Source organism: Saccostrea echinata, unplaced genomic scaffold, assembly GCF_033153115.1.
Source record: "Saccostrea echinata isolate AGI-Se365-2 ecotype Australia unplaced genomic scaffold, CSIRO_AGI_Sech_v1 ptg000036l, whole genome shotgun sequence".
In the NCBI taxonomy this organism is placed as follows: Eukaryota; Metazoa; Mollusca; class Bivalvia; order Ostreida; family Ostreidae; genus Saccostrea; species Saccostrea echinata.
In genome coordinates, this window is record NW_026889785.1 from 8,964,339 (window position 1) to 8,991,914 (window position 27,576).

The window sequence follows — 27,576 nt, forward strand, 5'->3', positions numbered from 1 at the left end:
TGGCACGTGACGAAAAAGATCCCTCACTGCTCAATGGCCCTGAGTGCCGAGTATAGGTCAAAATTTGTAGCTGTTGGTTTGTTGGGGTAGCCAAGTCACAAATGTAAGTTGTACACTTATTGTTTTTTATAAATTAATCCTAGAATTTATTTTAATTGTAATTTTTTTAAGGTTTACTGCTATGTATATTAGCATATGGAAATTTATTATTTATTTTCAAGTGCAAACTTTGTAATTCAGTCTGTAAGTTTGTAAATTTATTTTGCTTGGCTAGACAATTATATTATTGCTATTTTTGAAGGTGAAATATCTTGTTTACTAGTGTTTATATGAACTTGTTATATTTTTGAGCTGTGTAACATTATATTTATGTAAGTTACTGTTATTTTGTAGCTTCTTACCGTCGTCACTGTACATCATCATCATCGTTCTTATCGTACATCATACGTCATTATGCTAAATACTTGTACACACATACGTGTCATCATGCTCCAGAGATGTAAATAAAGTTGGAACAGTGCTTTGCGTGGTGTATTGATTGATGGTTAACTATGCAAAGGGCAGAATAGTAAGAAGATTTTCTTGGACTAGTCTACAATGGCCGACAATCCTGTTCCAGGAGAACCTGATCCAGGGAAATCAGAGCACGGTAGGCATGAACTTGCTCCAGGAGAAACTGATCCAGTGAAACATGATCCAATACTTCAGGATGAAGAACTAGGACAGCGTGTTTACAGACAAAGGGTAAGAACAGCCGCAGGCTAAGAACTTTACTTAGGTAAAATTAATGACCACAAAAGAAATTAAGCAAATTATGGAGAAAAATGGAAGATTCTCTGATTCTTGTTGATCAGTCAAAGGATAGTGATTTAAAGAAACTACGCAAAATTGAAGATGAACTTTTAAGACTTAACACAAAATATTCAACGGTGAGTCAAGATTATCTGTCATTTATGAGAAGACACTCAGATCTTGAAAGAATTTCATAGCTGTCAGGTGCTATATAACATTAAAGCGAAATCTAAAAAAAATCATCTGATAAAGACATGTATATTGAAGAGGCAGATAATGAGGATACTAATAAGAGGACAAAAATACTTTTGTTGAACAATGAACATCCAAGTAGCATAAATTTAACTTTTTAACGATAACAATATCAAAATACTGTAGTAGTAGGATGCAATTTCTTTTAGTTTCAAACTATCACTGGACTGTGAAACTCTTTATGAAGAGTATGACTATTACACGTGATGAGGTGGTGAAGATTAACATGGTTCACTTTCGTTTGTTTGTTTATTGTTTGACGTCCCTCTCGAGAATTTTTCACTCATATGGAGACGCCACCACTTGGCGATGGAGAGCTACAGATTCCTTGGAATATTGATTCGCTTCCGCAAGGACAAATATGCTGTCATTGCCGACATAGAACAGATGTTCTACCAGTTTTATGTAAAAGAGGAACAAAGAGACTTTCTAAGATTTTTCTGGTACAAAGATAATAATCCAGAACTTCCTCTCATCGAGTACCGAATGTGCGTACATGTATTTGGCAATGCTCCGTCTCCGGCTATAGCAACTTACGGCCTTAGGAAAATAGCAGAAAACTGTGAAGACATTTATGGTTCTGATGTGAATTACTTTGTGCATAACTTTTATGTAGATGATGGGTTAGTGTCATCACCATCTCGTGAGAAAGTGTTGGACTTAGATAACGGAAAAATCCGTCGACAATTCAGTGTGTAAATAATGGCATAAAATTAGTATGAAAAACGTCAGTCAGCATTTGAGTCAATGATAAATTGTATTTGCTGACAAGGTCATTGTATCGACCATAGAACTTACAAAATGATGACTTTAAACGAGACAGCTGATATTCTTGTTTCATCAACTTGTTTGTCAATAAGTTACCTCGTTTTAGAAATTGTACATACGTAGAGCATGCTCTTGCGTATCGAATCAACTGAGAGATATATACCTCGTATACAGGTGATGAAGGATATTGCTGCATAAGTAAGGGAAGTTGACGATTGAAAAGTTAAAGTCATCACGTTTATCATAAAGCTTGGTTGTTAGATTACCATTAACGTCTTTTTCAAGTAAAATATCCAAATATGAAACAGATGTGTCAGACTTTGTGGTATCTTTTATTCAAGCTCACCAGGATATATCATATCGACATAAGAATGGAAATAGTCATTGTTAATTGAAAATACGTCGTCGATATATCTAAATGTCGAGTTGAAGGCCACAGCAAATGTTTTCTTTTTTTCACGTACAAGACTCTGGACAAATTCTGCTTCACATGAATACAAAAAAAGGTTTGCTAACAACGGGGCGCAATTGGTACCCATGGTGTATCAAGGTCTTTCCAAATCTGGCCCAAAAATTCTGAAGTAAATGAAAAGTTTCAATAAAAAAAATACAAAATAGGAATTTTAATTTGATTAAAAATGGTTTTCAATAGCCCTTAGAAAAGTATTTAATGCATCAGTGAAGAAGATTCAAACTAAACTTGAAGGACTTTAATGTATATACATGCTATAGTTAGCATACATAGTTATATGGACAAATATACATGTAATATGATTTTTTTCAAGAAAAAAATCAAGATATGTTTATATATTTTTTTATATTTCTTATTTGCTGCATCACAAGTCTGTTTGGAATTCCTTGCTTTTGAGTGTAATATTGGTGCATTTGTTTCATTTGTTTTCTTTTTGATCCAGTGTTTTTCATCCATAATAACATTTAAGTCTTTAATTGGTTGAAGTCTTCAGCATTCTTATTCGTGATATGCTTCTTTATATAAATATACTTTCAAAAGCAGTGCATTTCAATGATGTCACCAAAAGGGAACAATTATAGCAAATTCTCAGAAAACAGTTCTAAAATGTGTGTGTGTGTGTGTGTTGTTTTTTTTTTTTTTTAAATTCATATGGAAATTATTTATATGAAAATCACTTTCGACAATTAATGTCTAGTAATCTGATGAAGCAATACCAACTCAGCGAAAATTGAAATATCTGAATGAAATGATAAAATTGTGACTTCAAGCATCTTCGTTTCAAAAAAAAAATATAACATAGTAAGAGAGTGGCTATGCATAATAAAGTATAAGAAATATAATATTTATAAGTAACATTAATTTATATAAATTTGTACATTTTTAGGTCACCTGAGTAAACTCAGGTGACCTATTGCTATCCGTTTTCGTCCGTCGTCGTACGTCGTTCGTAAACTTTTGAACATTTTTAGCTTCTTCTCTGGAACCGCTCAACCAATTTCAACCAAATTTGGCATATAGTATCTATGGGTGAAGGGGAACAAAAAATGTGAATTTCATGGTCCCTGCCCCCCTGGGGCATGAGGGGTTGGGCTAAAACCACCAAAATTAATGCAATCTTTAAAAATCTTCTTCTTTACTCCTGGACATCAAGCAGTCAAACTGTTAGCATAATTGTAATGAGCATTGAGTTCACTACCAAAATTGTGAAATTCATGGCCCCAGGGTCAGGGGTTCTGGTGCTAGGGCGGGGCTATATAGATCATATAGTGAAAGTGCATTATTTCTTTGAAAATCTTCTTCTCTGCTCCTGGGTATTAAATAAACTAACTAAGTATATAGTTATGATGAGTAAGAGTGCCTCTTCTAAAATTGTGAAATTCATGGCCCCAGGGGCAGGGGTTCTGGTGTAAGGGCGGGGCTCTATTCATTATATAGTGAAAATGCATTAATTCATTGAAAATCTTCTTCTCTGCTCCTGGGTATTAAGTAAACAAACTAAGTGCATGGTTATGATGCATAAGGATGCCTTTTCCAAAATTGTGAATTTCATGGCCCCAGGGTCAGGGGTTCTGGTGTTAGGGCGGGGCTCTATTGATTATATAGTGAAAATGCATTGATTCTTTGAAAATCTTCTTCTCTGCTACTGGAGACTATTTAAACAAACTAAGTGCATGGTTATGATGCATAAGGATGCCTTTTCCAAAATTGTGAATTTCATGGCCCCAGGGTCAGGGGTTCTGGTGTTAGGGCGGGGCTCTATTGATTATATAGTGAAAATGCACTGATTCTTTGAAAATCTTCTTCTCTGCTACTGGAGATTATTTAAACAAACTATGTGCATGATTATGATAGACAAGGATGCCTCTTCCAAAATTTTTAAATATATCGCCTCAGTTTTTGGGGTTCTTGATGAGGGGGGGGGGGGGGTGGCTTTATTGATTATATAGTGAAAAAGTATTAATTCTATTAATTAATCATTAATTAATCCTGTCGGCTCCTTAGTGTTGAGCTGATAAATAAATTGCTTAGTTATGATGAAAATGGGATCTTCGAACAGAATTTTTAAACTTTGTGGTCCTAGGGTCAGGGGTTCTGTCATAACGAAGGGGGGGGGGGGGCTTTTGATAATATAGTGGAAAAGTGTCAATTCTTTGAAGTCCATAGTAATGATGACGAAAAAGTCCCTGTGAAACAACTGCGCCACGCAGGCGCTTGAAAATAGAAGGATGATAATTACTAATCATATGTCTATATATGAATGCAAGTTCTCTAACAGAACCTAAAACAACATACAATCGATCAATCATTCACTCATACTCTAATAAAAATAATATATAAATTAAAAGTTTCACCTGGTTATTCAATTCTTCGCCAGGCCTCAGAGATTCAATTGCAACCTAAACGGTCAATCCGTAATAGAACAAGCTTGTCCTCTGACCTATCACCAGCTTGAATTGGTACGTAAATCTCGATATAAGACGGCATCCTCATCACATTCATCTCATTGACTTTTTCGATACTGAAGATGATGCATAAATGTCTCTGGTAACTTGTAATAGCAGAAGCACATGTTGCATTTGATGCTCAACTTTTTCCTTTAATTAGACAAAAGAAATGTGTATTACTCAGTCAGATGTCGTACTTTCATTTAAGTTTTAGACATGGACCCTCTAATGGCTATTGAAAACAAACTGCAGTCGATATTTGGTTAAGTATATTGCTCCCACTGTTCCGTCAAAAAAAATTGCCCATCTACTGTAGTAATTCCAAAATTAATATCAACACATTGAAACGTCCTATGAAAATGATGTATTTAATAGCATCTATTACAAAAGAACACAATCATTTATGAATCATGTATTGAGAATTTGTATAGCTTCATAGAAGCAAAGTTGATCAAAATGACAAGTAGCAGCTAAGGAGACCGTTAAAAGTCGTCAAATGACGTCACTTCCGATAACACCGAGAGTAATGGTAAATGGCTCATTTTTGCACATAAGACCGTACAAGTCTCTCGATCTCAACCTCATCTCCTTGAAATTTAGATGGAAGACTTATTTGTTGCTTTGCAACAAGCTCGTCTAGTTTGTCATTGTATTCCTTAATTCCTACGTATCGACCAATTTTTAAATACACGTGCGTTTAAGTGCTCAACGTTACTGTTGATTCAAGTTCGTAGCAATTCATAATAGAATTCTGTAGATTTTAACGCTATCATCATGGTACATAGTTTAGCCAGGCCTATCTTCTAGCATATATTACAGCAATTTACAAAACATGTTATTATATAACCCTATAGGTTACCAAAAGTCCATTTTTTTTCTCAAAATATTAGTTCTAGGGGGAATAGTTTCTTTTAAGCTTTCGTTCAAAGTCGACACCTTTGTCTTTTGAAAGTAGCATGTCTAAAAATTGTGAAACACGAGTCCTTACCGCTCCCCCCCCCCCCCCCCTTGGACAGCACGACTTTATCCCAAGAAAACCATTGTCAGCCGCGTTAACCGAGACACATGTAGGGGACCAGTTTAATATTGCCGCCGCGTCCCGAATGGAAAATTTCCCAGCATCCCCAGATGCTCATTTTACGGTGAGGAGATAAAACATACTGTGGACAATATTGTCCACTTGTGGGGAATTTTTGAAAAACGAAAAGCAATCAACTAATTTTCATCAGTAGGTCACACAGAATTAAAAAAAAACACAACCATATTTGTAGGAAACGAGGGATTTCCCCACAATTCTCAACTTTCCACATAAGAAAGGTCCTTTTTCAAGTGCGTTTCCCAGAAGTTGGTAAACGCGGGTCTCTCTCTCTCTCACCCACACCCGCTCGCTCACAGACAACCTCCCTTACACACACTCACTGACATGTAAACATGCATACACACTCTCTCTCTCACACACACACATACTCTCTCTCACTCTTTCTATCCGCGCATATTTTGGTATATGGAAGCAATTATATCTAATTTTTTGGGATATTATGCTTCACATTTCAATTAAAGTATATCTTGAATTTTTTTTAATTGAATTTAGAGTTCATTGTCATCCAGGAAAGCTTCGTTTAATTATAAACGATTTATATTAAGCGCTGTTTACAACTTTTGGAAAAATGTTTGTTATACGCATGCTCCTGCCTAAGCAGTAATTACTGTAAATCTTATACATCCTTCCTGTTATAGTGGTGATGTAGCTCCTATGTAGAGCGTTTGCCCGCTGATAAAGCGAACGGGGTTCGAGTCCCGGAGTGCGTGGAGCAATTTTTTTTAAAATTCAAAACGGAATTTTTTTATGTGATGTGATGTTACTTGAAATAATTAATTGCTTTCAGAATATGTTAAAAAAATATATATTTCCTATCATGAGGACATGGACCCTCTAATGGCTATTGAAAACAAACTGCAGTCGATATTTAGTTAAGTATATTCTTCGCCAGGCCTCAGAGATTCAATTGCAACCTAAACGGTCAATCCGTAATAGAACAAGCTTGTCCTCTGACCTATCACCAGCTTGAATTGGTACGTAAATCTCGATATAAGACGGCATCCTCATCACATTCATCTCATTGACTTTTTCGATACTGAAGATGATGCATAAATGTCTCTGGTAACTTGTAATAGCAGAAGCACATGTTGCATTTGATGCTCAACTTTTTCCTTTAATTAGACAAAAGAAATGTGTATTACTCAGTCAGATGTCGTACTTTCATTTAAGTTTTAGACATGGACCCTCTAATGGCTATTGAAAACAAACTGCAGTCGATATTTGGTTAAGTATATTGCTCCCACTGTTCCGTCAAAAAAAATTGCCCATCTACTGTAGTAATTCCAAAATTAATATCAACACATTGAAACGTCCTATGAAAATGATGTATTTAATAGCATCTATTACAAAAGAACACAATCATTTATGAATCATGTATTGAGAATTTGTATAGCTTCATAGAAACAAAGTTGATCAAAATGACAAGTAGCAGCTAAGGAGACCGTTAAAAGTCGTCAAATGACGTCACTTCCGATAACACCGAGAGTAATGGTAAATGGCTCATTTTTGCACATAAGACCGTACAAGTCTCTCGATCTCAACCTCATCTCCTTGAAATTTAGATGGAAGACTTATTTGTTGCTTTGCAACAAGCTCGTCTAGTTTGTCATTGTATTCCTTAATTCCTACGTATCGACCAATTTTTAAATACACGTGCGTTTAAGTGCTCAACGTTACTGTTGATTCAAGTTCGTAGCAATTCATAATAGAATTCTGTAGATTTTAACGCTATCATCATGGTACATAGTTTAGCCAGGCCTATCTTCTAGCATATATTACAGCAATTTACAAAACATGTTATTATATAACCCTATAGGTTACCAAAAGTCCATTTTTTTTCTCAAAATATTAGTTCTAGGGGGAATAGTTTCTTTTAAGCTTTCGTTCAAAGTCGACACCTTTGTCTTTTGAAAGTAGCATGTCTAAAAATTGTGAAACACGAGTCCTTACCGCTCCCCCCCCCCTTGGACAGCACGACTTTATCCCAAGAAAACCATTGTCAGCCGCGTTAACCGAGACACATGTAGGGGACCAGTTTAATATTGCCGCCGCGTCCCGAATGGAAAATTTCCCAGCATCCCCAGATGCTCATTTTACGGTGAGGAGATAAAACATACTGTGGACAATATTGTCCACTTGTGGGGAATTTTTGAAAAACGAAAAGCAATCAACTAATTTTCATCAGTAGGTCACACAGAATTAAAAAAAAACACAACCATATTTGTAGGAAACGAGGGATTTCCCCACAATTCTCAACTTTCCACATAAGAAAGGTCCTTTTTCAAGTGCGTTTCCCAGAAGTTGGTAAACGCGGGTCTCTCTCTCTCTCACCCACACCCGCTCGCTCACAGACAACCTCCCTTACACACACTCACTGACATGTAAACATGCATACACACTCTCTCTCTCACACACACACATACTCTCTCTCACTCTTTCTATCCGCGCATATTTTGGTATATGGAAGCAATTATATCTAATTTTTTGGGATATTATGCTTCACATTTCAATTAAAGTATATCTTGAATTTTTTTTAATTGAATTTAGAGTTCATTGTCATCCAGGAAAGCTTCGTTTAATTATAAACGATTTATATTAAGCGCTGTTTACAACTTTTGGAAAAATGTTTGTTATACGCATGCTCCTGCCTAAGCAGTAATTACTGTAAATCTTATACATCCTTCCTGTTATAGTGGTGATGTAGCTCCTATGTAGAGCGTTTGCCCGCTGATAAAGCGAACGGGGTTCGAGTCCCGGAGTGCGTGGAGCAATTTTTTTTAAAATTCAAAACGGAATTTTTTTATGTGATGTGATGTTACTTGAAATAATTAATTGCTTTCAGAATATGTTAAAAAAATATATATTTCCTATCATGAGGACATGGACCCTCTAATGGCTATTGAAAACAAACTGCAGTCGATATTTAGTTAAGTATATTCTTCGCCAGGCCTCAGAGATTCAATTGCAACCTAAACGGTCAATCCGTAATAGAACAAGCTTGTCCTCTGACCTATCACCAGCTTGAATTGGTACGTAAATCTCGATATAAGACGGCATCCTCATCACATTCATCTCATTGACTTTTTCGATACTGAAGATGATGCATAAATGTCTCTGGTAACTTGTAATAGCAGAAGCACATGTTGCATTTGATGCTCAACTTTTTCCTTTAATTAGACAAAAGAAATGTGTATTACTCAGTCAGATGTCGTACTTTCATTTAAGTTTTAGACATGGACCCTCTAATGGCTATTGAAAACAAACTGCAGTCGATATTTGGTTAAGTATATTGCTCCCACTGTTCCGTCAAAAAAAATTGCCCATCTACTGTAGTAATTCCAAAATTAATATCAACACATTGAAACGTCCTATGAAAATGATGTATTTAATAGCATCTATTACAAAAGAACACAATCATTTATGAATCATGTATTGAGAATTTGTATAGCTTCATAGAAACAAAGTTGATCAAAATGACAAGTAGCAGCTAAGGAGACCGTTAAAAGTCGTCAAATGACGTCACTTCCGATAACACCGAGAGTAATGGTAAATGGCTCATTTTTGCACATAAGACCGTACAAGTCTCTCGATCTCAACCTCATCTCCTTGAAATTTAGATGGAAGACTTATTTGTTGCTTTGCAACAAGCTCGTCTAGTTTGTCATTGTATTCCTTAATTCCTACGTATCGACCAATTTTTAAATACACGTGCGTTTAAGTGCTCAACGTTACTGTTGATTCAAGTTCGTAGCAATTCATAATAGAATTCTGTAGATTTTAACGCTATCATCATGGTACATAGTTTAGCCAGGCCTATCTTCTAGCATATATTACAGCAATTTACAAAACATGTTATTATATAACCCTATAGGTTAACCAAAAGTCCATTTTTTTCTCATAATATTAGTTCTAGGGGGAATAGTTTCTTTTAAGCTTTCGTTCAAAGTCGACACCTTTGTCTTTTGAAAGTAGCATGTCTAAAAATTGTGAAACACGAGTCCTTACCGCTCTCCCCCCCCCCCCCCCCCCTGGACAGCACGACTTTATCCCAAGAAAACCATTGTCAGCCGCGTTAACCGAGACACATGTAGGGGACCAGTTTAATATTGCCGCCGCGTCCCGAATGGAAAATTTCCCAGCATCCCCAGATGCTCATTTTACGGTGAAGAGATAAAACATACTGTGGACAATATTGTCCACTTGTGGGGAATTTTTGAAAAACGAAAAGCAATCAACTAATTTTCATCAGTAGGTCACACAGAATTAAAAAAAAAACACAACCATATTTGTAGGAAACGAGGGATTTCCCCACAATTCTCAACTTTCCACATAAGAAAGGTCCTTTTTCAAGTGTGTTTCCCAGAAGTTGGTAAACTCGGGTCTCTCTCTCTCTCACCCACGCCCGCTCGCTCACAACCTCCCTTACACACACTCACTGACATGTAAACATGCATACACACTCTCTCTCTCATACACACACATACTCTCTCTCACTCTTTCTATCCGCGCATATTTTGGTATATGGAAGCAATTATATCTAATTTTTTGGGATATTATTCTTCACATTTCAATTAAAGTATATCTTGAATTTTTTTTAATTGAATTTAGAGTTCATTGTCATCCAGGAAAGCTTCGTTTAATTATAAACGATTTATATTAAGCGCTGTTTACAACTTTTGGAAAAATGTTTGTTATACGCATGCTCCTGCCTAAGCAGTAATTACTGTAAATCTTATACATCCTTCCTGTTATAATGGTGATGTAGCTCCTATGTAGAGCGTTTGCCCGCTGATAAAGCGAACGGGGTTCGAGTCCCGAAGTGCGTGGAGCAATTTTTTTTTTAAATTCAAAACGGAATTTTTTTATGTGATGTGATGTTACTTGAAATAATTAATTGCTTTCAGAATATGTTAAAAAAATATATATTTCCTATCATTAGGACATGGACAACAGCATGAAAATGAGCGACTATGATACAGGAACCTCAAGTTTTTTTTTATATTATTTTCTTTGTGCAAGGTATTTTTTGTCAAAATAACACGCTGTTTTACTGATTCAGATTAAGTGAATGAGAACAAAAATGAATCGATTAATTGACTGTTGAATTAATGAATCGAGAAATCAGTGTATTTCAAAAAGTTCGGTTTCATATTGGTCAAGTTAAGATGAAATGACAGAAGAAGAAGAGGAAGAAGTCATAACTCATCGAAGTATTGACAATTTGTTTATCATTTTATTTTTATGCCCATGTAATCGAACATTCAGGGGTATATAGTTTTTGCCCTGCCTAAATGGGGTATCAATGTTTCACAATCATATCTTGTAACGTTAAGAAAATCGATACTTCATATTGATAATGGCGTTTTAATATTCATATTTACGAAGATTTTTATACATCATAGGAAAAAAGAGGTCGGCCATCAGGATCAAAGCAGCAGTTTTCCGAGGAGGAGTACGAACCTGCTGATGAACTCGGCAATTCAGCCAATCAGGGTTTGTTTTTATTTGTTTACTGTTTATTTTTTTTTTGTTGAAAGTTAAATCGAATTTTCTGCTGCAACGAAAAAAAGGTATTCTTTACTTTGATAGAGAACAGGAAGAGGAAGAGGAATTTTCTCCCGGTTGACATGGTGCTTGGCATCATGTGCTGTACAAGTCTTTGTGCGACATTATTCAATGCCGACGAGATAGTCAGCCACAGAGAAAACTACCAAAGTCTAAACAACCATGAGAATTGAAGTACAAAATAAATTATGAAAACATTAAAAATAGCAAGATAACCCCTGTCCTCTTTATCTCACCAGAGATACTTGCACTCAGAACACAAAATAAAATTATTTTGGAAATAAGTGATAAATCCAGTCTTTCATAAAAATGCGAAAAAGGAGTAGATTTGAAAAAAATATTTTCTCATCAAGATAAAAAAAAGAAATTACATATAAGAAACAAGAAACCTTGTTACTACGGCAATATAGAATTTCAATCCAATACTTTCTCAGACGTCCGCATCGAATTCATCGAGGACGTCTTAGAAAACATTAAGTTGAATGGTAAACTCTCAGATGTCTGCATCGAATTCATCGCGGACATCCGAGAAAACATTTCGTTCATTTTAATGTTTTCTCAGACGTCCGCGATGAATTCGATGCGGACGTCTGAGATCATTTTGGATTATAACAACACTTTCAATCCAATGGCAACAGAAATAAAAAGATTAAAAAGAATTTCTATAAGACAGAGGAGTTTCATAAATATTACATTAATATTGAAGGTTAATATACTCTTCATTAAGCATGGAAAATAATAATTTTTTTTCCGTCTTTAGGTTCAATGAATCAACTGGAAGTTGGTCGTTTCGGTTCATCCTAGGCACATCGACAGTGTGCCTAACCTGCTTTAGGATAGCGTTGGGAATTCCTAAGTCAACTTTCTATGAAATCAGAAGGAAATTTCCTGAGTAATTTTTTAATATCTCTTATAAATCGTAAATGACAAACATGTAGGAAAACATTTAGTGAAAGATCATGAGAGAGAGAGAACATCAGAAAAACATGGAAACCAATGACATATAATATTTCTAATCCTAACATTAGTTAAACCCCCATATTTGTTCGCTTCATCAATCTGGATTTGTCTGTCCGTCTGCATGTGTGTCAAACATTTTCATTTTCGAGCAATATTAAAAGAAATCCATTGAACTTTGGCAAGGAACTCTTGTATCATAATTTTCTATGACTTAAATAATACCCATTTTGATTTTAGAGTTCAATAGGGCCTTGGCTGTTGGAACTGGGGGGGGGGGGAGTGCATGAGGGGCTGTGCGCCCCCCCCCCCCCAAAAAGATTTTGCTGATATATAGAATACTATAGCAGACATAGCTACTATATTTACCTCAATAATAACGTCTGATGACCTTTTTTTGCTTATCAAGGAATTTAGGTATTTGGTAGTGCACCACTTCAACTGAAAATGTATGATTGTGCCCCCTCAAAATGAAATTTACCGTTCAATATCTATGAAAAATCCAAAAAAGTCGGTTTCCGTCATATTTTCAATGTGTTGCATCTTGAAAATATCCACATCAGCTGAATTCTGGTTTGTTAATAATTGAGTTGCTGTATCTTTCTAGGTTTTCAGTAAAAATTCTTTGAAATCATAAAGGAATTGAAATGATGCACTTAATTATTCATTTTCTGTTTTTAAGCATATCTTCACCTTTTTATGTAGATAAAGAGAAAACTATCATCCAGCACACTACGCAGCACAGTTAAGGCTGGAATATGGGGGCGGGGCTTATTTTCCTGCACCTTGAACTCATGAATATTCATGAAAAATTTGTTCGCTTAAAAAAAAAGTTATTGAATAATAATTATTAACGCTTTGATTTATTTATATGTTTATGTCGATTTATATAAAATACATTAATGTTCAGTAAACGTGAACTACCGTTATTTACGGATTTTCAACGAAAACATTAAATGTCGTTTGCTTTCGATCTGATCCCTTTCGACGCTTGAAGCCATCTATGACGTCAACTACATTCATAGACGAAAAGGCACGGAGCAGTGCAAGGTGCGCTGAGCTTTTCTGGTCGTATTTAACGGTTTTAGCGTCCATATGATGTCGAAAATGAAATGGATGAGGTAAGAATGCATTGTTTCAGAATTTAGCATATTTTTTTTTACAATTGGCTTGTTTACTAAATTTTATGACCCATAAATATACGGTGATATGAAGTTTCCCACGACCACGTGTTCAAAACAGATAGTCTGGTTAAATTCGACATACAAGGGTCAACACATGACATTTGTGTATTTTGCTAAGTTGGAAATAGCATTTCATAACAATTCTTTAAAGTTCTAAGCTTAAACAATTAATTTAATTCTACTTTTCGATGAAAAAAGGCACTGTAACTCCGGGGGTTTTAAGGTGCGTATAAGGCATGTTTATATTCAGCCCCAATCCCAATGGTAAATGCTCCAAAAACAGATTGAATGTAAAATAAGACAATAAATACCTTGCAAATGGGGAAAAATTCTTACTTGAATAAATTTTTAAAATGTTATAATATGTCATTTTCCCCAATTTCAACCAAATGGTGCTATTAAAGGCCCAGGCCCTGGATTTTAAGACCTTAAAAAGAAAAACCTGTGACTGTACAAATAAAATTTTCTCGATACAGTTGGATGTTGATTTTTTAAGCATAGAATACAACTTACAGTTGACATGATTTGATTTTTTAAGCATAAAATACAACATGCAGTTGACATGACTTTTGCTCATCAACAACCTATTAGGAATCTAAATCATGAAAACATTCAATTAAGAAATGAATTTCATTTTTGAAGATTCATGAGGACATGAACTACGACGCTTCACGCCGGCATTTTTCATGAAGCGCGTTATTTTTTCTGATGATTTGCCACAAATAACGCCATTCAACTGTCATTTTTAAAATAAAACAGTTTGCACTATAGTTTTGAAGTCAAGTAAGGTAGAGGAAACCAACATCAACCTCTCTTTGTACCATTTTCTAACATCTGGAGATCGGAATTACCGCATATCGCTATCCCAAAAGTAAGAAATATGTTTGACATATCCATGTTACATGTACAATGTTGTTGAAATCTAGAAATATCGTCATACCCCCCCCCCCCCCCCCCCGATCATTACAGTAGTAATGCAACATGAACATTGCATTAAAGTATGAAGCAGCTAGCTTGATGAAAATATCTTGATTAGCTTCATTAGAAGTCAGTTCTTTACTCACAAAAAATAGTTAAATTAAAGTTCATTGTAGATTGGACAACATTTGTTTAAGCTTCCATAATTATATTTTTATATTATACTTTCATGTAAATTAGTTGAATCTGATTCGTCGAGAAATACTATTGCCCGCTGAATGATGAAGCTACGTCCTCAAGCGTAGCAACAGTCAAAATTGTTTGACGACGGGTGATATTCCCAAAAAAATAGTGACTGCGCAGAATTTATGAGCGCAAGGTTCACTGTTATATGTATTTGTATAAAACACTTAGTATAATATTATCATAACAAACATTTCATAAAATTAAGAAAATAACATATTCTTGGTGTATTGGCATTATTTGGCGGAGAGAGTTAAGGTCAGACGATACGTTCCTTAAATATCTGTTCTGTATACCTTTGAATTATGTCGAAAATATTCTAAGTTTTAATTACCTTCTGATTTCTAAACTGGTTTCTAATTGTGTTTAAAAAACTGAAACACTAAAAAATGTGTTATTGGTTATTTAAGCTTTTTTCCAAAAGGATTTTATAGGAATAACATACTCTGGTATCTTGCACAAATGCCTGGTAAGGTACCTCAATTTTTTGCGAGTAAACATGTTAAAGTAGCAATACTTCAATGACAAAATCTTAGACAAAATTATATATTTTTAAGGAACGTATCGTCTATCCTTAACAGATGCGAAGCTCTGAAGATAAAAATAAACAAAGATGCTGGCCACTAAGTTTTGACCTTTTCACCTGGACGGTTCCAAGAAAATGATTCATTGGAATACGGCTGTTTACTTGTTTATCAAAAGATATATTTGGTTAGGATGAAGGAGCAACCAATATTATTGCAGTGACCAGAGGTCAGTTGTTGGTATAAATTAGCTACAACAAATAATATTTTAAGATTATGGAAAAGATAGGAAAGGATTTTTAAAGTGCATTAGGAAATTAAAGAGTTTTGGAAGACAGAATAATAGTAATTAAAATTCAAATTCAAATTAAGAGTCATTATTGCAAAATTTGAAGGAATAACAAATATGGGAATGTACGACTTCAAGCATAAAACAGGCGGTCGGGATAGACATAATTTCAGTGGAAAGCTGAATTGTGACTGTCTTGGTTGCATGTTATACAGGTGAGATCATTTTGTAGACTTGCGCGGTGTTTTGTAAAGTTATCATATTTTCAGATGGCTCCTTTTATTTACAGGTTAAAATATTTCATATTATAAGTAGTAATATTTATTACAATGTTTAGTATAGTGTGTGAAATTATTCATTGTAATTAAAAATATTAAAATGGATTGTTTAATTTAATAAAGAGTGGAAAGCTGAATTGTGACTGTCTTGGTTGCATGTTATACAGGTTGGGTAACATATCCACTCCCCAACACCTATGAGCCGCTCTGGTCAGGAAAGGTCCTCATTTATTGAAGGTGGAATTTGACTAGCCAAGCGTCCTTTAGCAAAAATAAAAAGTTGACTTGGGTCACACCGACCAAGCTCAAGGATTTAAAGATTTAAAGAGTCGTTATGTTTAATGTGTCCTCTCACTTGCATAGCCAAAGATCCCAAGTTATACAAAAATGCATGATCGGCACAATGTCATTCGTGGACTCTGCCTCCTCAAACTTCAGTGGTTGAGGTATAGGGAAACAAAACAATTAGGCTGGAGTCCAGAATGAGATTTGACCCGGTTATGATACAATATCAAAATCATGGACTCCAATTCTTGAAGAATCCAAAAGATTTACTGTTGGAAGAAACAAGACCTGTCCTGTGTGCAGAAGACAATTTCCATTGCGATTGGCCTGTGCCAAAACAATACATAGAGCTCAAGGCTCTAATATGAAAAAAGCTGTCTTGGATTTGGGAAAAAGAAAACAGGAACATTTGCATTATGTTGGTTTGAGTAGGGTTCGAAGTTTACAAGATTTGCATATTTTAGAATTGAATGATAATAGTTGTCTCCCCTAGAGTTATTGATGAAATGAGAAGGCTCCGTGAGCATGCATCTCTGTCACTCTGTCTACCAAATCTACAGAACATTACAAGTGATGTGAAAATATATTGAAGACTTGAAAAGTGATATGAATTTGACTTCAGCAGATATAATTGCAATATTAGAGAGTAGATTGAATAGATTAGATATTGATGGTATTTACGAAATGCCTGGTTTTTATGTTTAGGTTTGATGGGAGTGATAAATCTGATAATAATAGACCATTTCATGGAATGGTTGTATACTCAAAGATAGATTTCATTGAAATAGAATATTGTATTTTTCTTGGAATTGCAACAGTATTTGCATCTTTCCTGTTTCGAGACATGATAATGAATGTTGCACTTCTATACTGCCCACCCAAGTTTTCTAGTATAGCAAATTTCACCAAATACAAACTATAATGCAAGCAAAATTTGATAAAGCTGGTCCGGTCCTGATACTTGGTGATACAAACATTGATTTCTATTCCCAGAAGTCATTGACATAAAATTTGCGAAAACTTGGACTGCGACAACTCATGCACAGAAGTACTACAGACTATGACACTTTCTTGGACCATGTTGGATAGAACGTTCTATCGTTAAAATCATACTGTCCTACGGACCCGGTTGAACGATAGAATTCGTTCCGTGTATTGGCAATGTTGCAAAATAACTCGAACTCTGTGCATTTTCTATGAACAATCCAGAGAGTCCCGAATGTCAACATGGCGTTAAATTTGAAGCGAGGAGAAAACGTTGAGAAAATGAGTTTAATTTTCGTATTTATATGGATTCTTTTTTAGGTTAAAAAGCATATACAATCTCAAAAAGGTTTGTTATGATTAATTGGTAGTTATTTTCAGTGCAACTCCTTTTTTATTCTTCAAAATCATTTCGGAGTGGATCCACTCCGATTTGCTACATTGCAAGTATATGGGACGTATTCTAACTGTGGTGAGGGCTTGTCCCGAGAAAAAGTTATATTATTCTAACTAGGACCATGTTTTCTCCTCGTTAATGTAAAATTCTGATATATCATGTGCAACCCTCGATTCGTACTACTCGGATCATAAACCCATAGTTGTTTATTTACCAAAGTAAAGATTCAAGGTCATTTAATCTTTTTTTCCCTATTTGACAGTTTACTGTCTTTGTCCTCAACATGTGTGTGCATATATATCTTACTTTAGGATAATTCAGAGCAAAATGATTTCATGAGGCCAATTTTAAAAAAATTGTTTGGTTGCCCTCTCCTAAGCGACTGGCTCAAAATGGCCTGACCGTTCACGGTAGCTCAGTCGGTAGAGCGCTCGCTTTGTGATCGGGAGGTCGTGAGTTCGAATCTCTGCCGCGACTGACCTAAGTCGATAAAAAAAATGGGTGGCAACTGTTCCTTCGCCATGCGCTCGGCACTTTGAAGTGAAAGTTGCGAGTCCTTCGGATGAGACCTTAAAAACCGAGGCCCCGTGTCAAGGCAGGCGTTGGCACGATAAAGACCCCTCATTGCTCAATGGCCCTGAGTGCCGAGTAAAGGTCAAAATTTGAAGCCCTTCACCGGTATATGGTGACGTCTCTATATGAGTGAAAAATTCTCGAATAATACGTAAAACAACATACAATCAATCAATCAAAATGGCCTGACTTAAAACTTTTTTCAACCTCAAGGAATTACAATATTTTCTTGGGTTTTATTCCTGAATTTTCCCATTTGTCAACATACTTCTTGAAATTTTCTGAGAAAAAAAATGTGCTACCTACGTACTAACCCAATTTTTTTTTACCCTGTGTCGGAGAAGACAAGCAAATATTATTTTAAATATGGCCTGATTGAAATGCAATTTTACCTTTCTCTCTTAAACATATACTATCATTGATTAAAATACCTCCACTGGGGGGATCTCTTATGTCCACAAAAGATAAGAATTTCCTTGCTGGCTTCTTGTTTTCTTTCTTAGCAGGAACTGTAATAGTAATAATATGAATTAGGAAAGACTAATTTGGGGAATTGATGTACTGATAATTGATATACTGATAATTCTTATATATCTTATGTATCATGTCTTATGCAAACACATCCCCTCATGCATGTGTGATCTGTGCCTGGCATTTTGGAAAAAAATCATTAGGCACTTCAGAATACATTTACACGAATGAGGGGGCTGGAGCACAAGTTTCAAATTCAAGCAGAAGATATGACACTTGAATTGTTCCTTAGTATCATTATGCACTAGAAAGGCACAATAAACATGTTCAAATACATGTACTTCAATATTTAATTTATGTATTTCGTAGGCACTTGTACAAACTATTTGGAAATTTGACAACATTCTTGAAAATTCACTATGACATTTATTAAATTATCATACAATGTCTAATCTATCATACCATTCTTAATTGTCATACCATTTGGATGTGGCAAAATATTCCTATACATGGATTCAGCTAATGTATTAACAGACTTCTCTGCTTCACTAACAGACACTTGCTGATTTTAAAGAAAAGAAAGAAAGCTTGATTTGATTCCATTTGTCCACCATATATTTAAATATATGAAAAAATAAACCTTATTATTAACTGTATGGAAGTCAAAGTCTAGATCATGTAGATTGCTCAATTATATAATCAGTATAGGCATGATAAATTTGTCCCCTCTGCAATGTACTGAATTGAACAAAATTGAATTCACATATTCCATGAAATCAAAAAATTCATATAGTCAGTGTCTGCTGTCCAATCCTTTTATTTCATTCATAACAATTAAAATGTAAAAAATTAAAAGTCGAAAAACTCAAAATATTGAATACCTGTTTCAAGATGTCTCCACCAAGGGTACGTTTTGTGTTGTCCCTAAACACGCTTACTGGCGCCAACTTTACTGGAGTGACTTTTCTGATTTGTACTAAAAGAGGATCTGTTGTTGCACACACTTCTGATTTTGAACGCTTCTTTAAACTATCCACTGAACTCTTTTGTTCTCGCTTCGTGACAGCAAACAATTTACTTGGCGATGGCACACAAACACTGTATCTATCCAAGGTAGCATTCAACGACTTTCTGAAATGTTCTCTCATACTCACAGCTTCTCTTTCTATTTTAAAAACTTTTTGGACATTTCGAAAACACTTTTGGCATACTGGAGGAAATGTGGTCCGAGTGTCCTCAGGAAAACCACAAACATTCTTTATATCACCCACTCTTTCGGTTGTAAGTCTTAATTTTTTGTCTACATATTTGTGAATCACAACTTTTCCTTCGTTGTCCACTGACTTACTTATGAAAGAGAACCCGCAAATTACACATATATTACCGAGGGGATAAATTTTAACTGGCGTCATGGGCGCCGCCATTTCGTTCTTTCGGATCTAAATTAAACTTTCATAACGTTCGGAACTTTTCTTGAGTTATCGAGTTGCGGTACCTTCAAAATTTTCACCAGCGTTGATTTCATTGGTTAATTCAAAGGTCACACTGAGGTGACCTCGGACGGGGTGTTGTTAGATCTTGTATTGAAGCGTATCGTGGAGGATCGAAAATACAAGTCTAATTTTAATTAGATTGCGCTCTAACCCAGCCATGCGGTAGGTTCAGTCGAGTTCAAGATTGCGTTCAATACGCATGAAACAGAACTGTAAGTTGTTTTTTTGTTTTTTTTTTTAATTTTTCATTTAATTATAATGAAATGTAGGACTATATAACTTAACACTGTTTATTACAAAAGAACTTATGCACATATCTCTCCTCATTCATTTATTAAACCGTTTATTTCCTTGCAATGTGACAGTGATAACTTTTGACTGAGAGTGACTGATTTTAATTTTTTAAGTAATTAAATATTAAGAACAAAAAAAAAAAAAACAAATAAAAAAAATATATAAGAAAAAATAAGAAAAAAAGAAATTTAAAAATTAATAAGAAGAAAAAAAAGAAACTGTCAACACATGAATTTATGTATCAAACAGGACCTGTTAAAATAAATTGATAACATGTGAATAGACATTAAAAAAGAATTGCTTTCAAAATAAAATTGTCTAATTGAAAGTTGCACTGTATATGTGTTTTGAACTTGAACTATCCTGTACGAAATTTTGAGGCGGAATAGGCACGGAACCCGTACGAGTTTTTAAAAAGCCGTACGGGTTCTGCATGTCCAAGACACGGACACGGAGTCTAAAGGGTAGAAATCCTCACTCACAGAAACCCGTGTGGAGGCACGGAATCCGTGTCCCAGGGAGACGGTTTTTATTGGAAGCGGGTTTAGCTTCAAACTGTTTATTCATATCTCACGGCTTTTTACTAAGCATGCTCAATCATAATTTTCTTTATTTGAATATTAAATTGGAGGGATTTATGGTCATGAGCTAAGAATGTGTCTTTCTTACTCTTGTTAAAAGGTATTTAACTAATATTTGTTAGTTGGAATTGTATTTACGTCAGTCTGGAATGATTTATTCACTTTTGAACTAAATGCAGTAAATTTAATATAGAATAAATAAGTAATTTTCAATTTTCATGATCTTTCTGTATTGCAATGTTGACAATGAACTTGATAAAATAGTCTTCGTTTATTTAAATGACTTTAGTTGGACTTTCACTAAGTAATCCCTATACATTTTATCTGTAATCACTGTGCTACAGAAAGTTTTATATAAATTAATTTCTTTCTAAGATTGTGCATACTCAGATAAAATTACAATAGAGAATTGTAAATTATCATTAAATTTTTGATTCAAAATTAGCATAAATTGTAAAAGATTAAGTATATCTTGAACAGAAAGTAAATGAACACATTCATATAAGATTTTTAACTTTTAAAATTCTAAAACTAAGCATAATAATAATGTAAAGCATTGTGAAGTTTGGTATCAGTCAACATTTTGGCATCCACAGTTACATCAGGAGATTCTCTAAAGGTTCTGACCTAGATCTAGACAAATGCACGGTTCCCGTGACACCATATATGGATGTCTCACGGCTTTTTTGACACGGGTTCTAAAAATCCGTGTCGCCATTTAACGGTAATTTCCATCTGTATTTATTATATGCAACTGTAAATTGTGTGTGTCAGTTAACTAGTACTTAACACTTACAAATATTTGCTTCTATCATTTTGTTAATTCAATGAAGAAACTTTTTTTTTCATTTCCCAATGAGGCAGAAACGTTTTTCATTTAATTCACTATTTTTTTTTTAAGAAAAGAAGTTTGCTGTGCACTTTATTGTTACAACATGGTTATTTCTTTTCATTTCAGACCCAGCTCTTAAGGAGGAAATCTATAAAGCTGCAATTTCCAAAGAGCAACCCAATTCTAGCAGTTACGGTAACAATGCAGTTTGTTCCCCTGAAGACAAGGATTCTAACACACTAGTACCTGAAGCTGAAAAGGTACTAAATTTTTTTGGCTTACTGTCAACATTGAATAGAAAGTTGATGCAAGTGAATTTTCAAATCATGATTCACATTTTCTCCTCAACCAATTGTAAATTTGATTCATCAATAACACACATGAAATGGGATACTACATTTTTCAAGTAAATAATTCTCATTGTCTCTCTTGTAATAAGCTTGAAATTTTTATGCAGATCCATATTTGGAAAGACAATGAAGAGAAGGATCTAATATCGATAAGATCAGAGAGGGAAGACAAATTTCAAGATGTCAAAAATCATGACATTTATGGGCACAAATAACAAAGACCCTTAACTCTCACAAAATTCGTTACAATAAATCCAAGTAAAAAACAAGTGGAAAAATTAAAAAAAAAACGTATAAAAAAGTTGTTGATGACAATCAAAAAACTGGAAACAAAAAGACAACTTGGAAATATTTTGAAGAGTTCAAATCATTGTAGGGTAATAGCGCGTCTACAACTGCAACAATAACGTACGACAGCTCAAAAGGGACAATGAACAGTCCAAAATCTGATGCAAGTCCCAGTGAGTCCTGTTTGCCATCAACATCCCTGAGAGAAAAACCTTAAATAGCCAGACTGATCATAGCGACTTGGATTCTAAAAAAACCAAACTTGAAAAAAAAACGTACTTTATCAAAGTCTTTGAAAAACTAACAGCTCAAGGTGATAAGATGATCGAGGAAGTGAAAAAGCAACATGCAGCAAAAATGGAGCGCTTTGATCAACTGTTAAAGAGACTGACTTTGCCTGGATCTTGGCTTTAACAAAATATCAGTATTGGGTATATGCATTGTTTGTTGTGATATTGGTGAAAATGTTTTGATAGTGCAGGTAGCTTCTTCTTACTATTGAGAAAAGTGGGATGTTTTTTTAAGTTGCCAAAAAGTAAAATAAATGTATTTTTATCTCTCAGTAATTCTATAATTCTTTTGTCATGTATATTTTGTTAATATTTTTCAAAGGTTCCAATGTTTCATTATAGTTTGAAATTTGATGGTTTCTCTTTAAAATGGTGAGTTTTAACAGTACTAGAAATATTACTATGAAGAATGTACATTTAATTCATTTGTTCTCATATTTCTTTAGTCTAGTGATAGATATGACACCTATGTTCAGCTTGTTAATTATTTTATTGTTCAGGTGAGCTTTTCTGATAACATTTTGTCCGGCGTTGTCTGTCTGTAATCTTTTCCCATTTTTCGACTTTTTCGCAAAATTTTAAAAAAAGTAAGTATATGGGGGTTGTAAAGCTATAAACTCTAGCTATATATGAGAGTAAAACATTGTGTGAATAAAAGAACAATAGATTTTTCTATTTCTCCTAAAATAGATTTTTAAAATTCAATATAAATGCAGACATTACTTTTTTACAGATTGGTGAGCTCGCAAAAATCAGCACTACGTCTCGAAGAGAGATCCAACTGGCAATTGAGGGTCGCTCTGCCCTTCTGACCCTTTGGGGAGAAAGGTCAGAGCAGACCACCATAACCGTCGGGGCCATGTATGGTATAATAGCCCTCAAGGCCGCGAATGAATTTCGCGGCCAGAGGGCTTATTGCTCTACCCCTTCAACAACGTTCAAGGTAAATAAACATGTTTAAATAAATTACTTATGATTATTTTATTTATGGAAACCTAAGCTATATTTAATAAAAATTAAATTAAAGTATTAACCTTGACACTTTTGTTCTTAGCGGTGGTCAAGGTCATATCGGTACAGAATTCTGCCTTAACTTGCAAGTATATACCAGTTTTAAAATGCTGCAATTACTATGGATATATCATCTAATAGTTGACGTACACAAATTGTGAAACAAAATCCTGAGAGAAATTTAAACAAGAATGAATTAATCTTTTTTATTTTGGCTAATGCATATCTTGGTTGCCATTCCAAAAATCCATTTAAAACTTGTGAATTGAAATAAAATTCGTAAGATGCCATTGCATGTAATTCAACCTTAGTGACACACATTTTAAAATATGTTAAGAACTTATTTCATCATTTCCACAAAAAAAAAAATTCTTACAAGAATCATCTTAAATTTTCTATTTTTTAACAGATGTTCTGTCTATACCAAGTTACTTGTTAAAACATTTTTGTCATTTGATAAGCATAAAGAAACCTCATGCGATGGACAATGGATGGAACTTGGAAGTTCATTTTCAAATAAGTGGCTTTTGCAGTACAATCCTTTCATTCATCTTATTTATGTGACATGCATTCGCTCATCTTTGCAAGCAAAGGATTCTGGTCTGCTACTCTTCTCACAAACCCTTAGTCTATCATATTATCAAAAGTCAGGACTGTTTACGTCACCTGATCTCGAACCACAGCTTGCATCATTCATAGAAAAAAGAGCATTTGTGAAAACGTTAGGTATCTGAAGAATAATTAACAAGCAGATAGGTTTATTTGTAAGTACATTTGCAAGTCTTTATCTGCGATATGTGTTCCAGATTACATTATGTGCACATAATCTTCACGTTGGATGACATGCCTAGCAATTTCAAGAATGGAATGTTATCTTATGAATCATTGTTTACAAGGGTTTTTATTACTGAGACTAGAGTCAAGAAATATCCTGAATGAAGATATCATTTATCATCATTTGAATGAAGATATCATTATATCATCATTTACTATAGCACCTGGTCAAATGATTTCAATAAACTCCAATCACAACTTATGAAAGAAATCCTGACTTTTGATAGCAAGACATTCCAAAGGTTTGTGAGAATAGCAAATCCCTTCAGAGGTGAAGACGGCTTCACTAGCCATGTTTGATGAGAAACATTTGACTTGGTCTTTTAAGTCAATAATAAATTGACAATGCAAGTAATAATAAAAAAGGTTGTAAAAAATTTGAAGTACAATTTGCAAACAGGGTTTCTTGTGTTCTAATTTAAAAAAAGAAAAAAATCCACAACCATAATATCAAGAAAATTAAAAAAAAAACACAGTACTTTCCACCAGTGCAACTGTCCCAATTTATGTATATTTACATGCAAATTAAATTAACAGATCCATAGGTCCTATACATGTGGCTAATGAAGTTTTTTTTTTTTTTTAATTTTTTCCTCACTCAAAAAATAAAAAAAAATGACGAAAAGGTCTGGCTGAATAGTGATATAAAAATTACATAACTAACAGTATCTACAACATTTATACAATCTTTCTGCTAAACAAAAAAAATCCATTTTCTTGATGCCTTAAATTAAAAATAGCCTTTATTTTCATAGATTTTTCCCCCAACTTTGAATTTAAAAAGAAAAAATAAACTTATTGATTTCATTACAAGATTTTTCTGGTAACAGTGCTTAAGGGGTACAATAAAGACTTGACATATCATCTTGGAGGGGAAAAATAATAATAGAAGGCATCTGCAATATTTAACGCGAAACTGTTTAGTCAATAAGTTGAAAATGTGATGTTTTTATACAAATTCAGAAACATTGCAGGCTGAATTCTAAATCAGACTGATTTAATCTTCCACAAAATGTTGAAGACCAGAGCACTTTTACTTTCTGGACTCCATTCTTTCATTAACTGTCATTTCTCTGAAAGACTGGAGGAACTTCTTTGATTTGTCCAAGACATGATCATTTTCTGTCAAGTACATGTAATCAGCTTCTGTCCTGTAAAAGATTGAAATATTTGAAACAGATTATGTGAACTTACATATAAAAAATTAAGAATGCTACAATTAATACATTGAAATAATTTTCCTTTTAAAATTAAAAGTATATTTATGTGATTCGTGTACTGGGTAGTTAAATGATTTGGTTAAGTCAATGTATCAGGACTGAAAAATCATCAACCTAGTATTAAACTATCATGGTTGATTCATTGAACTAAAAAAAGCATACCTGGTTGTCCAGGTTATTTAGATTGATTGTATGTTGTTTTACGTCCCATTCGAGAATTTATCACTCATATATAGACGTCACCATAGACCGGTGAAGGGCTTCAAATTTTGACCTTTACTCGTCACTCAGGGCCATTGAGCAGTGAGGGATCTTTATCGTGCCAACGCCTGCCGTGACACGGGGCCTCGGTTTTTAAGGTCTCATCCGAAGGACCCGCAACTTTCACTTCAAAGTGCCGAGCGTATGGCGAAGGAACAGTTGCTATCCATTTTTATATCGACTTAGGTCAGTCGCGGCCGAGATTCGAACTCACGACCTCCCGATCACGAAGCGAGCGCTCTACCGACTGAGCTACCGTGGTTATTTAAGAAAAGGACACAATGGACTGAAAACTGTTACTTCAAGGCAAAATTCCTGTGGCAAGGCTGGTCGTGTACATGGGAGTGTTGATAAATAGCCTTCCAGTGAATATAGTTTGACCACCCATGTATACATGCATGTACATGATAATTCGAAAGTGACTAAAAATGGAGACAATGGAAATTGAAAACACATACTTCACGAGATTGAAAATACAACGGCAGTCTATAAAAGACAGCTTATTCCCCTTCTGAGCATAAATTAAAATAAATATTGTGTGTTTAAATAGTGTGTTTATGTGTATAATCATGCATCATAAATATCATGTGTATAACACTTTTTTTCAAAATATAAATCAAATTCTTATAAACTTGTGTGAATGCAATATCAAGAGAATGCAATTAAAATTTCACTTTATTTAGAATTTTTAGAGATACAGAAATTTTCACTATCAAAACAAAAATTTATCTGTTCATTGGTCATAATAAGCACCTGTGTCCCCACATAATGGTCTTTCTTTTGCGTGGTGGGGTTAGCAAGTGGGTCTTCACTGATGAAAGTATATCTGATTTTTTTTTTCGACGTAAAGACGGTTAGGGAATCTAAGTTTTTTTAAATCATTATTGTACATGTAATATAGATAAATTCATTATATATAAAAAAAAATTAAACTTCACAAAAGGTAGAAAGATACATGTAGTATATATTTGTTTTTTAAACCAATTATTTTGTATTAAGCATTTATTTCATTAAAAGTATATATTAAAACAGTACTTATAAAACAATATGTTGTTCCGAGTAAGACACAACAAAATTGACCTTGACGTTAAATATTGATCGCCCCCGATTTTTCTACAAAAATTATGCAACGGTCACAAATTCAAACTATCGTAATTAACAAAATACTGAGAGTAAGAAGACTTTTAAAGGCTTGAAATTTCCTCTACTTTTACCAGCTTTATTTTGTTTTCCCTATTTCAGAACAGAAATACACGTAAATCTGAGCTTTGTTTAAATATTACGAATAAAAACAAGAAAAAACACATAAGTGCAGGATATCTCTGGTTTTTACAACATATTTTAAAGTAATAACATTTATTTTTACATATTTTAAAAGCAAAGAAAATATTCTTTAAGAATATGTCATACTTTCTTTATTAAGTTAGTCAGGAAAAAAACGTCAATCGTCGGGAAAATCGTCAATTACTATGGAAAATTGCGCCATTTTCAAGAAGTCATGTATGTCTTCAAAACGTAAAATCTAATCATCACCGAAATTAAGACATAAAATTTTTACATAGTTAAAAAGTAGAGAAAATTTCCAAAAAGATGATATATAGTTTGTATACCTTTATGCTATCAT

General features: G+C 34.2%; 1 pseudogene; it reads left to right on the forward strand.

Annotated features, from left to right (window-relative positions):
* The first annotated feature begins 597 nt into the window (after nucleotides 1-597).
* LOC133199986 (uncharacterized) lies at nucleotides 598-22,750 on the forward strand (annotated as a pseudogene).
* Nucleotides 22,751-27,576: the final 4,826 nt, after the last annotated feature.